Consider the following 12505-nt stretch of genomic DNA (forward strand, 5'->3'; position numbering starts at 1 on the left):
TCGTGAGTCAGGGAAGACTTTGACAAATGATAAGAGAACGTAGGTACAGCTACGTACGATACAGTTCATTCGTAGAAATTTACACTGTTCGTAAAGTTTGGCCCTGCATCTTTGAATTTTCGAAGAAAAATGTGATTGAAAGTATATGTATTCTATGATAGAATATATATATATTATAATTTATATATATTATTTTATTATTATAACATATTTTTAATTTTAATATATATATATATTAAATATATATTTAATTTTAATAATTTATATATCAAATTATATGTAATTCATATAATTTAATATATATATTATTTTAATATTATAATATATTATTTTATTATTATAATATATTTAGGGAATATTTTTAATTTTAATAATTTATATATCAAATTATATATAATTCATACAACTTAATATATATATTATTTTATTATTATAATATATTTAGGGAATATTTCTATTTCAGAGAAAAATATGATTAAATATTGATTAAATCTTGAGCATTAATTGGGCCAAGCTGTGCGCAACACGGATCCCATAATTTTGTTATCTTTATTTTGCTAACTTTCATAGAGCAACTTTTACATCGTATAATTGTGAAAACTGTGCTCAAGCTGCAGTCACACTCTATTATAAAACAAAAACGAGAAATAAGATAGAAAAACAGAAAGTTCTTTTCCTTTCTCACCTGTCTCGTCGACTTCAAGTTTGGCCAACTGAATTTGTCTCTTTGGCGCCGAAATAAATGAATGAAGAATAAATAATCAAACTTGCCAATTATATCGTCAACTAAATTTCCGTTCGATCGCCTTGGACCACCTGTCCTCAGACATTCAATTTTATATCATCATCATGCACAGATTGTACGCGATGAGAGTTCAAAGCTAAATTAGATTTGTTCAATTTCACATCACTGAGGACTGTGCAACTATCTGCGCAATTCAGATTAATAAAGACTTTAAAATTGGAGACGATCGTTCGTGAGAAATGTCTTCATTATTAATGAAATGACTTCGGAGATAAGGACGATTGAAAAACACATGAGAAGTATGTCAGCTACGACACAGAACGTTGATTTATTAAAACAGTAATTAACGATTGATTAGCGACTTCGACGACGAGAAGAATTAAAAATAACGGGGATAATTATTTGCGGAAAGAACGAAATCGTAGAGGAAGGTAGGGAACAATAGAGTTTCTAGCAGAGTATGGGAAGTATTGCGAATTTTATATTCGCATTAACGATGGCGAGGCAAATCAGCTGTGACCTATAGGAAGTACGTTCGCGTACAGAACGCTCAAGAGGCTAACAGGGTTAAGAAGTCTCGTAAACGTGAACGACTCGAGCGTCGAATATTCACAATCGTCGCGCGGAAATTCCACTTTTCTTTCTCTGGTGCCGAGTTTCTAACTTCTCGGGGGAACAATCGTAATGCAAACGTCGAAGTGAATCGGGGCGAGAGAAGAAAAAAAGGAAAGAAGAAAAGAAAAAAATGGAGAAGAAGAACGAAACGTGAAAGTGCCGTGACAACTGCAAGTTGTTTTGTAAATACAGCGTTAGAGCGAAACGACGAGGAAAGACGACACAGTGAGTATAAAAATTCTGACTTTCGGCTATGAAAACGTTGCGGAGATAGTCGTTGATAAGATTGTGAAAATCTTCGTAATTTGGCCGGTAAAAAGAGAAAATTATGTTGCTCTTCACCTTATTTGTCACGTCGTGTGAATTGTTTTGTCTTCACTATCATTGTGAACAAATGAAGGCTTCTAAAAGTTAACGTTTCTGGTAAAACTATGAAATATTCGGTTTCAAAGTTTTGTTTCATTAACAAAATAGTAACACCTAAAGAATAATTTTCGAGTAAAATTTATTGTTGATAAAAATGAAATGACAACAAAATATATTAACTTAGGTCTAGATAGGAAATTGCGTAATAATAAAAATCCTCTATTTATCAGGTTTTCTTTTGACAAAAAGTATGCAAGAAAACTTTTTTATTTTATTATTATAAGAAGCTAAATACTGCAGCTACAAATTTGTAAATTCGTAAATATCTTAATAGTTGCGTAAATTCAATATTTTAATATACATTTGAACAATGTCTGATCATATTCATTAATTTTTCACACAATGACAGCATTCTTTTTATTTAACATTTTTTATTGCTCTTTCATTTATACAATCACGCTCCGTGCACACAGAAACACTTAATAATACTGAAACCAAAAAAAGAATGGTTGAAAAATATTCTTCTCGCATTTAATAAATAATTTAAACAATTAAAAAAATGTCCATTTTCCAATTAATTTACCGTTTTTTTTTTTTTTAATTAATCACTGCAACATAAAGTTTATAATTTATTGACATATAAGTCAAGATTCTAAAAATGCAATTTTTTTCAAGAAACACTCATATTGTTAAGAAAACCTTCAAATTCGCATTAATACAATGAGACGTGAACTAGGTTATTCCTCTAATTAAAATAAAATAATATCTAACATAAAATTAATTAAAATAAAATAATACCCAACATAAAATTAATAAAAAATAAAATAATACCTAACATAAAATTAATTTAAATAAAATAATATCTAACATAAAATTAACTTAAATAAAATAACATTTCATTTTTCCCTTTTCCTGAAAAACGTGCTCCTTTTTGCGCCACTTTCTCCGCAACAGTGCAAAAGACGGAGAATGCGAAACGTACGAGGGGTGGGGAGAAAAGCTGAGAAGTAAGAATGAAAGAAAAAGAAGGAGAGGAAAGTAGGTTCTTGAATCGTTAGTGGGTGTCAACGACACGAGCAACGAGAAGCGAGAGACGTTTCGAACGAGCTTAATGGGACGAACGCCTGGTCAAAAACTTCTCCTGATATAAGAATCTAATTATCGACCGAGCCGGCTGGGTATAAATTTCGCGCGCCAACTATTTCGCAAAGTTTCGAGCGACGCGACTCGCTTCGGGGGAAACTCGAAAAATTGGAGGATCCGGAGGGATGAGGGAGGCTCGGAGCTCCTCCGACGAACTGAATAAGAGAAGAATCGAAGAAGCCCGGCCCGATAACCAGAGGAATTGATTGGTAAACGAAGTGAGAAATCGAAGGATTAGGATATTCCGCGTATCGCGCCATCGTTCAATCGGGGTAATTGAAAGCATCGAATTATATATATACCGATGAACGATAACTTGAATGGTGATAAAATTGAAGAACTGAGAACTTGGGGTCAGAATGTTTCCACCAAAGGATGAAAGGAACTGACTCGCTCGAACGAACACGAAATTAAATACCCGAAATTGGAGAATCCAACATGATTAAGATTGCGAATACTCTTACTTGATTAAATTGGATTTAGAGGTTAGATTGTGGATATTTCTACGAGCATGAAATACTGAAAATCTGTTTTATCCACTAATAATATTATAACATATTAATATTATAATATTACTAATAATATTATACATATTACTAGCATATTAATATTAGGTAATATTAATATGCTAGTAATATGTACTAGTAATATTAATATACCGATATACTAGTAATAGTATACAAGGTAAACTACATTTACAAAACATAAATATATTTAAATTACAAATTATGAATGCACATGAAAATGTATTTAATTAAATCTTTAATTCAGAAACAACGATAAACATCATCACTGTTCAAAATAAATTATAAATTATTAATTTCAACGATTAAATTCAGCTATATAAACCCACGTGACGCAGACGCGTAATGATCCGCAGTCAACAATCAAGTTACTAAAAATCAAACTCAATTTTCCGTTACTACAATGCCGACGTCAGAATACAAATACCTACATTTTTAGGTGAATCATTTTTTTTTTTTTTTTTTTTTTGTGGAAAATCGCCGAACGCGAGGTCTCGCGGGACCTCGTGGCTGTTTTAGAAAGCACGGTCACGTGCGATAAATACGTCGCGAAAAATTCCAAGTAAAAAAAGAAAACGCCGTTTACACGACGGTTCTCGTAGGAGGAGCCGAGGTCGAGGGCGCCGAGGATACATCATCCGGCTCTGGCGTAACGCGGCACTCCAGAGTGCAACTCCATATTTTAAGACGCGACGCAGGAACTGCATAAAAACACGGCGCGAGTACACGCGCGAGGAGGCGAGATGCTACAGCGTGTTTCGACTCTTGTTGGTAGGTGCGCGCGCGATATCGGAACGTGCGAGGGAGAAGAGGATGATGGTAGGTTAGGGAGGAGGGGGAGGGGGGGGGGAGGTGATCCGGTGACGACGAACGTTGGAAATAACGTGGGACGTATCTCGTGTGACGCGACGCGGTGACACAACGCAATTGCAACGCCGGCTGTCACCGCCGCGTTTATTAAGTCACACTTTTCGCCACGGTTCAACGAAGCGGCCGGTTGGATTTCTTTGAACTCGAAACGCGAGCGCGTGTCAACGTCCACACCGGGGCGGCCACGTTCGCAAGCGTGGATTCGACGAGATTTAACGAAGTGCGTACAACAACGCGGTTTTACAACTTGTGTTTCATGCCCGTGCGACGACACAAGTAACGAACAACAGTTACAATAGCTTCCCCGTTGACACGTTCTTTCTGTCTCTCTCTCTGCTGGAGCACTACGGACGCGTCCGGTCCATGTGACAACGAGTGACAACAATGTCGAAGGTGCACACGTGGGCTCGAGTTGAATGGAAACAACGTTTTTGCGACAGACAACTGGGCTCCATTCGGTTCTTGGAATTGACTTTACAAAGCGAAATATCGGAGCAAGGACTCGTTGTCCGGTCAGAGATTCGTGAACTGAGAGAAGGTATTTGTACTTTGGGATATTTCACTAAGCGGCTAGTCGAATGTTTCAAAAACCGTGCATTCAGGTTACACGCTTGTGACACACATGTGAGATTCGATCGTAGCTTTGCACTCTATCAACCGGCATACTCGGACACTCGTGACTCGGTGCCCTCGTTCGTGACTCAATTCAAGCGAATCGAAAGTCGAAATCGCAAATAGCCCGTTACTCGAATTACGTTCGAGAGATGTCACACCGAAATAGCCCTTCTCACGAATGACAGACAACGACGACGACGAACCGGCGTGGTTTAACGAACCAAGGGTTTCATTAGAGCCGGTATCGCGTTTCGCATCGAAAATAGTTGCACGGTTTAACGACAGCGCGTAGAATTTAGACGCTGACTCACCGGTAGTCCGCTTATCCGATGATCCTGCTGCTTGTCACGTTGCACAGCCCATCCAAGTATTCCAGTCGCCGGGATGCCACGAAACTTTCGACAAAACACAAGACGAAACGTTCACGCAACAACGACGCGAAGCAACGTCGAGTGACACTGAACAAGAGACCACACCAGAACAGAAACACGGACTGACGACGACCACGCGGTCGGTAGCGTGCGTTTTTTAACAATCGAACGTGAAATTGCGACAACCCTCGAACACGACCTGCACGGCACGAGATCCGACAGCCGACTGACTTCACGCGGATGCTGCGGCCAAGCGTGTTGCCACGCGTCCCCTGCCACACGTCGCGCACATCCCCACCACTCCTCCGTTCACCGTCTCACTCGCGCTCGAACGTTCCCCAGCGCTCTCTCCTCTTTCAGGTTTCCCGTTTCTGCACGTGCGAGCAAGCAGTTGACTCTTCGAATCGAGCTCGTTTCGAATTTTATCGAACGCGAGAATTCGATCTCGGCCGGATTTCGAGCAATTACGCCGACTTCGACGATCGTTGGCAAGCATCTTACGTTTCGAGGAACAACGTTAGACGGACGATTATGTATTTGAAAATGAAATATCTCGGAGTGAAGAGATATCGCGTCGAACGTCGTTTCCCCGATCCGGGACATTGGCGCTTCTTTAATCCGAGGCAAAATATTCGTTCCACGTGAAGTATGCAGACGTAGGAGAAACGACGTAACGGAAAATCCACTTTGTTTAAAACTTACCCCCGCTTTCGTGCATACATACACGTGCCCGTCTGTAGATTCAACTGTCTATGCTTCGAGATCATTTCCGCCTCGAAAAATCAAATCGACGCGATGTTTCGCTTCGCGCGTGTTCTTCTTTTTTTTTTTTTGCTCCCGTATTTGCGCGTGTTTGGCCGTGCTTTTCACCTGGTACCGTCGCTTCATTTTATCTCTGCTCTGAAGTTTTACAGTATCACACACCGTACGTTCGTTGTACCTCTCTGTCTTTTGCGCATTCTTGCTGCCTCTCTGTCCCTCTTCCTCCACCAGTGACCGCTTCATTTTTCTCACTCCGACGGTTTTTTTTTTTCTCCCGCGGACGCCCACCGTGTCGTCTTTCCTCGCCATTCGGCTCATTTCGCCCGCGTTTTCCCGCGACGCCTCATTTTCCTCGTAATCGTTTCACTTTTTTCCCTCGCCACGTTTCTTCCCCTCGCCAGTAATAGCCTCTCCTACGTGGTTTGCTTCTCCATGCGGCATCGTAAACGTCTCTGTTACTGATTCGTTTCATTTCGCCAACTCGCGCGCCAATCTTCCTCTTCCTTCTTCCTCGTCTCCTCGTCGCGCTACACCAACGACGTTCACGTTCCATTCTTGCCCGTCTTGCTACGTGCATTTACGTACCCGCGCCGGAGACGTTACAGTTCGCGTCGTTCCATTAGCATAAAGCCCTTCCGTATGCCCTTTTTAAGTATCAAAAATTCCACTTGTAGACGCTTTCGCGGGAAGCGCGACGACCAAGTTGCGGATGCGACACCCGTTGTCTGCCCGGTTCTATCTTTTTTTCTTTTTTTTTTTTCTTTTTCTTGTACGGCGAAACAGCAAGAGACAAAATCTGAGCATTCTCGGTTGTGCCGAATCGATTTCCGGTTCAATGGGACATGTAACGCGACTGTTCTCTTACTTCTACGTTCTTTTACACTTGGAAATCTTTCCAGTTTTATTTTGTAGGAATATTTCGATCGAACTGATATGTTGCAGGGTGTATCATTTGTGTCGTTTCACTTGTAATTTGCTGAAATAGTGTTCGTAATTATCGTACAGCCTCTGGGGCAAAAAATTGGGGATTCATTTTCACTCAGAATTTTCAACGTCTTTCTGCGTTCTTAGTAATTTTAATGGCCTAAACAAAATTTAATTCATGTACGTTAACATAACATAGACTAGTAACACCAGTACACTCTAATTTGATAACTAAATTAATAATAATAATTTGTTGGAGTATTATTCTATTCTACAAGCATGTACTAATGATTTATATATTACGTTATTATATTATTTTATTTTTTATTACATTGTATTATGTATATTTTATTATTATTACATTATTATGTAAATAACAAAAATTACTATCAAATTACATTCAGGCCTTTTTATCAATTTTATTAATTTTTCTAGAAATGCAGAACATGTCGAGACAGTGGCCCCAATTTTTCGGACAGGGGCTATAATTGTATGATGTATATTTTATTATTATTACATTATTACATAAATAAAAAAAATTACTATCAAATTACACTCAGGCCTTTTTATCAATTTCATTAATTTTTCTAGAAATGCAGAACATGTCGAGAACGATAAAGTGGCCCCAATTTTTCGAGACAGGGGCTATAATTATGCAATGTATAAATTACTCTTCATTCACGAGAACTACACACAAAAACCTACAGTTTCTCTTTCTCCGGGAAACTTCTTGATCGCATTGCGATCGGCGATTGTCTAAAAGAGACTATTTAATTCCAAACGGGAGATACGGATCTCCAGTTATACTTAATCCGGAAGGGCTGCAACGACTGTGAATGAACATCCACGGGCAATTACCGGTCGCACGGCGTACCACGGTCGATTCGATGGAAAAAAAAAAAAAAAAGAAAGAAAGAAAGAAAGAACTACGTTGCTTACGGGATTACACGATGCTCCTCTGTTCATCCGGCTCGATAAAATCGTAAATACACGTTCACGGCCCGCGCCAGAGGAAACGCAGGGATTTAACAGAACGGGTGGAGGGAGAGCACATTCCGAAAGATTAGCAACAAAGAGACCCCCTTTGTCAGGAACTTCCCCGTTAAGCGATCATTTTCCCTTCCTTCTGGCCTCTGGTTCTCTGTTTCTTTCTCCGGCCGTGCATTTTCCACCCCCTCGCTAATTCCTTCGTTCAACCCCCTGTCCCTCCTTCCGACTCGATACACGCGCGACATATAGGTCCTTCCATTCTTGCTGCTTGCCGTAATTGAACTGGATTTCCCGCTGGGATGCGATAAGCAAGCTTCACGGAGCATCGTGTTTGTAACGTAACAGTGCAAATCGCGAGATAAAATCGCGTGTTTGAAAAGTCGTTCGACTCGTTAAGCCGGCATCGTGTCAGCTGAGAGTGAATTACTTTGTTATTCCGAGCGAGGCATTGCGTGATAACGTTACAAAAGAAGGGAATTTAACGCAATTATTGACTTAAACTTTCCTTTTCTTTCCTCGAACGAGTAAACAGTTGTAATTCGTAGCGATCATTTCCACTTCCGCTGTGATGAGTGGTTATAGATCGAAGATCAGAATCTACTGGACGGTGGAATAATTCTGACAACTCTCAGTAGCATAATTCTGTTATTTAATATTCTAAATATCGACATCGAATTTTTGAAATTTTCATTAAAAATTTGTAGCGTATAGAAAGTGTATAAAATTCGTAGTTGAGATAGATATTATATTATACTTCATCTGTAACTGTTACATGTCAGATTTAGCATCACGCAATTTAACTGAGTTGACAAGCGAATTAAATCTCGTTTCTTAGTATTGTAAAAGTTGGACTTTCGTGTAATATTTCATGACAAATTAAAAACAGAACGTGGCTTCATTGTGAGACAACGAAATGGGGAGAATGGCAATTATGATAAAAGGAAAAAAATTTTCTTTCAATATTAAACTAACAGTAATGTTAACGAATAATCAAATGCCATTATTTACATACGATGTAAAAATTGATTTCTTAGCTTTTATCGATATAAAACGAAATATAGGTACGCAAATTAAATTGGCAAATGAAATGAGTATAATTAGTACGCCATTCGTCAATCGAAGTAGCTCGAATATAGTACATATTACTGTTAATTGACATAGACGTTATATTTACTGACATTATAGGCTTTATCATGTACACACTTACTATTTCACATCATCCTTGCTATTTAAGCAAGGACAAAAAATAACAGTCATACGAAAGTTATTTATAGAAAAGAATCAGTAACTGAAACTCGTTTATTATTTAAATCAAGTTCAAAAAAAAAAAAAAACTACGTGACTAAAGAATTAAACATTTCGGTAACAAATAATAATTATACGTGACCGAGAAATATTTTTCGATACCGATACCAACCACTACTGATGAGAGGAATTCTATTTCAATCGTTCATGACAATTATCAATGAGAGAAATTCTATTTCAATGGCTCGTAATAGTACAAAGTGTAACGCATTGTTTCACATTCGATCGTCCCCTAATCGAATTTAACTATTTCAAAGAAAAAAAAAAACGGCGAATTACATTCTGATGCAAATCTCTGAAGAAAGAAAAAACCGGAATAAATTTCAAGTAAATAAATCTGAACATTAGTTAACTGGCAACAAGAGAAATTTTTCGACTTATAAACTTATAAACGATTTTAGTCGAAAAGACAATTGACCTTTTCTCCCTCGATTTCGATCCCTTCGGTTAAAACGGTCAACCTCTTTCGAAATTATAATCAACCCGAAGCATTCTCTTAAAAACTCTTTCGTCTTGTCGTTTAAAATTCCCGGACGTTTAAAAAGGAAACAGAAAAAAAGAAAAAAAAAAGAAGAAACAACGGCTGTCGGAACAACGAAGCACGTTTAGGGCGCGTTTTATATGTATGCACGGGGCACGGCGAAACTTTTCGGTTTCGTCTGAATTTTCCCCCGGCAGGTGGTAAGGATTGGCGCCGCGGCTGCAAAGACTTTCGCAGAACTCGTAAGAAATTAAAGTTTCTTCGTGAAACTCCGCCGCAAGTCGTTCTCCATCGTCGTCGTCGTCGTCGTCGTCGTCGTCGTCTTGTCTTGGTCTCGGTCGTAGCAGCCTCCCCTTCACAGTATGCCGCGTGGTCCACGTAGCCGCCGGAAGTGCAAGACCCAAGCGCGACGAAATAAAACTGCCTAAATGAATGCACCGACCGGGCGGAATCGTTTCTGCAGGTTTCCGCTGAAAGAAGTTGACCCAACGGGCAAAATTCGAAGCCCTCGAGGCGCGGGTGATCGATGGGCAAGTGAAAAATGAAACTCGGAGGCGTGTTTTCGCGGATTGAAATGGCGCAACAACGGATACGTACGTACGGCTGGCAAAGTATATTGAAAGAAAGAATTGGAAAAGTCCGTAACACTCCCTCGGACATTGATTGAAATTGCAGGCTGTCAGGTTGCTGTTTATGGAACGAACTAATTTCAACGGAATAAAATATTCAGGGGTGAACGGTGTTTTATGAATGAAGATGTATTCATGAATGAATGAAAAATTTATGAATGACGAAGTGGCTCAGCCGGTTATATATTCAAACGGAACGGCTCCCTTTAAAGAGCCTTCGTTTAACAGGGGAAATCAAAATTGTTTCAATCCCACATCGCGATTGTTTCTGCGATTGTAATTTCTACGACCTCCGTGCAGTGCTGTCTATGGTTCACCTGCGTCTTTTGTGTTTGCCAATGTTATTCCAGTTGCATTAATTCACGTTGACAATAGGTACTGTAACAAATTGTTAATTAACTAGACGACAGACATATTTGTTCCTAGTATAAATATTTACCGATCATCTTTTCTACTGTTTCACTAATCATCCTCTGACCAAGTACACAACCATCTTTCGCTCACTGTAGAAAACAAAAAGTTAACCCAGTTTCGCAAAAGTTAATTTGAATATCAGTTAAGAAGAGGAATGCTAACTTTCGTGAAACATCGTCGAGAGCTCAGCAACGGAAGATCTAACGACTAACGAAGCAACTTTAGAAAACTTGGAACGCTCTATGCAGAAGAGGCGATAACTCGCGGAAAATTGTCCAAAGGCCAGCAACGAACAATCATCGATAATTTCCTCGGGGCCCTGGTTCTTCTTCCTTCTTTGATGGTGTAAGACCAAGTGAAGAATACGGTTTCTGCGCCGAGGCTGTCTCCGCCTGTTCCTCCTTTGAACGACAGGATCGACTCGCGCGGAATAAAAGACACCTCACAAATGCATCATTGCACCCGCATCGGGAATCAAGTCATCGAAAGTCGCAGGATATTTCCTTTGTTCTTGCGCGTCGTGCTTTAAAGAACGGCCACTTAAGGCTCGATCCGGCTCGTGCGTTTTACTCTACCTTTCCAACCGAGAGGAAGAAACCCTCCTCGCCCGGTCAATTGCGAGCGGAAATCGTGTCCGGCGAATGGAAGAAGTCGCGCGAACATTTAAAGGATTTCAGATTCTTTTCTCCCTTTTTTTTTTTAAATAACAGATCGTTGAATGAATTATTAAACTCGTATTTGCGCTGCTAGCTATAAATGTCGATCGTTCGTGTACTCGATGAAAATTTGAGGATACTTTAAATTTCGCGAGGAGAACGAAAAATGGTAAACGTTTTGCCATCCTCTATGTTTTTTAAAGAAACAAGTAAAAGAATCTTTTTAATCTTTTAATCTCATTTTAAAATGAGACTTAATAAGTGGATTGCTGTACGATCCTTTCTTTTCTTTTTTCAGGAAGTAGCATAATTTAAAATATCGACAGCTTTTCATCAAGATATGAACAATTTTGTAAATAACTGGATGTAAAATTTAGCGATTCTCTACCGATTTTTTTTTTTTTTTGAGAAAGTTTATCCTGTGGTATTAAGAATTAGCGATTTATATAAACAGTAATATAAACAGTAAAGTGCTTCGCACATTGAATAATGTCAAAAAGGAATGACATTTTTGAATATATCATCACTATTGATCACTTAAGTATCGAATAAAATTGAGTAAGCAAAGATACTCGGCTTCATCCTGTAATATTAGAAATTAGTAATTCGACAGGTAAATAATGAAATATTTTTATTGGAAGAAAAATTACAAATATATATATATATATATATATATATATATAAACTCTTTCAAAATTACACTTTCAAATATATATATATATACTTTCAAATATATATCAAAACATAAATATATATATATATTCTCAAATATATATCAAAACTCTTTCAAATATATATTCTTTCAAAATCACACTTTCAAATATATATCAAAACTCTTTCAAAATTACACTTTCATATATATATAAACTCTTTCAAATATATACTCTTTCAAAATTACACTTTCAAATATATATATATACTCTCAAATATATATCAAAACATATATATATATATATATATATATACTCTCAAATATATATCAAAACATATATATATATATATATATATATATACTCTCAAATATATATCAAAACTCTTTCAAATATATATTCTTTCAAAATCACACTTTCAAATATATATCAAAACTCTTTCAAA

General features: G+C 38.0%; 1 long non-coding RNA gene across 1 annotated transcript in view; it reads left to right on the plus strand.

The window, feature by feature from the left end:
• Positions 1-479: 479 nt before the first annotated feature.
• Positions 480-12505, plus strand: part of LOC122528928 — a 24736-nt gene continuing 12710 nt past the window's right edge. The window contains exon 1 of the long non-coding RNA XR_006306692.1: positions 480-1585. This is a non-coding gene — a long non-coding RNA (uncharacterized LOC122528928). The remainder of the gene's footprint in view (positions 1586-12505) is intronic.

This window comes from Frieseomelitta varia, unplaced genomic scaffold, assembly GCF_011392965.1.
Source record: "Frieseomelitta varia isolate USP_RPSP 00005682 unplaced genomic scaffold, Fvar_1.2 scaffold_270, whole genome shotgun sequence".
NCBI classification, from domain to species: Eukaryota; Metazoa; Arthropoda; class Insecta; order Hymenoptera; family Apidae; genus Frieseomelitta; species Frieseomelitta varia.